Genomic DNA, 1,267 nt, shown 5'->3' on the forward strand with positions numbered 1-1,267 from the left:
GCTCCGGGGCTATTCAGATAAAGGTGAAAGTGGGGTGTCTTTTGTTACTTGTCAGAGCCCCATTCAACCAAATCTGAACTGATGTTAATGAATGACTTTTGGAAAGCCTCTAAGGACAGGAGCTGGTTGCCAGGGCAACCAGTGATGTGATTAGAGGGTTGGAACTTTCAGCCCTACCACTTCACCCTCCTGGGAGCGGAGAGGGGCTGCATATTGGCTTGATCACTAATGGCCAATAATTTAGCCAATCATGCCTCAGTAATGAAGCCTCCATACAAATCCTTGAATTAGGGGGTTCAGAGAGCTTCTGGGTTGGTGAACACTTTCAGGTGGTGGGAGGGTGGTACCCGGGAGAGAGCATGGAAACTCCTCACTCCTCCCCACATACCTTGCCCTAAGCATCTCTTCCACTTGGCCATTCCCAGATTGTATCCTTTTTATAATAAACTGGTAACCTAGTAAGCAAACTGTTGTCCTGAGTTCTATGAGCCACTCTAGAAAATTAATCTAACCTGAGGAGGAGGTTGTGGAAATCTCTGACTTATAATTGGTCATTGTGGGCAAACACAGCTCCTTTTAAGTTCCTCTGGCTGGACTAGTAATCAAATTAACATGAGACGGATTTACGGGAGGAAATGACCAACTTTGTTAATTATGTACATACATGGGTTCCTTAAGAATATGGGACCCCCAGGAGAGATGGGGCAGTGAAGGCTTATATGCCATCTTGAGCTAAGGAGAAGGGTGGGGGCTGTGATTTGGGACTTCAAAGGGTAGGAAGGCAATGCCTGGGAAATAGAAAAGTAAATGTTTGCTGGGTGTCACATCTTTAACAATGGGACACCGAGAGGACCCTTAACTGGCTAAGTTCCTCCCTATCACACCCATTTCATACTAACCTATAGTCAGAGGTGAAAATACTACCTTCCTGGAGCAGGTCTTCTACCTAAATTCTTTTAGTTGATTTTCTTTTTTTTAGAAAGGAAGAGAGGAGCATCAATTATTGCTCCAGTCATTTATGCATTCATTGGTTGATTCTCCTATGCGCCCTGACCAGGGATGGAACCGCCAACCTTGGTGTAGCAGGATGAAAAGCTAACTGAGCCACCCGACCAGGGCTAAGTCCTTTTAGTTAGGTTAGGAGGTGAGGGGGAAAGTCAAAGATTCTTTCGGATCTTTTGTTTCTTAACCAGCTTAAAATAACCAGGATCCCAAAAGGTGTATTTTGGGTGGCAAACTCTGCTTCCTCTCCTGGCCAGCAGACCTG

The sequence above is a fragment of the Myotis davidii genome, unplaced genomic scaffold (assembly GCF_000327345.1).
Source record: "Myotis davidii unplaced genomic scaffold, ASM32734v1 scaffold299, whole genome shotgun sequence".
Lineage (NCBI taxonomy): Eukaryota > Metazoa > Chordata > Mammalia > Chiroptera > Vespertilionidae > Myotis > Myotis davidii.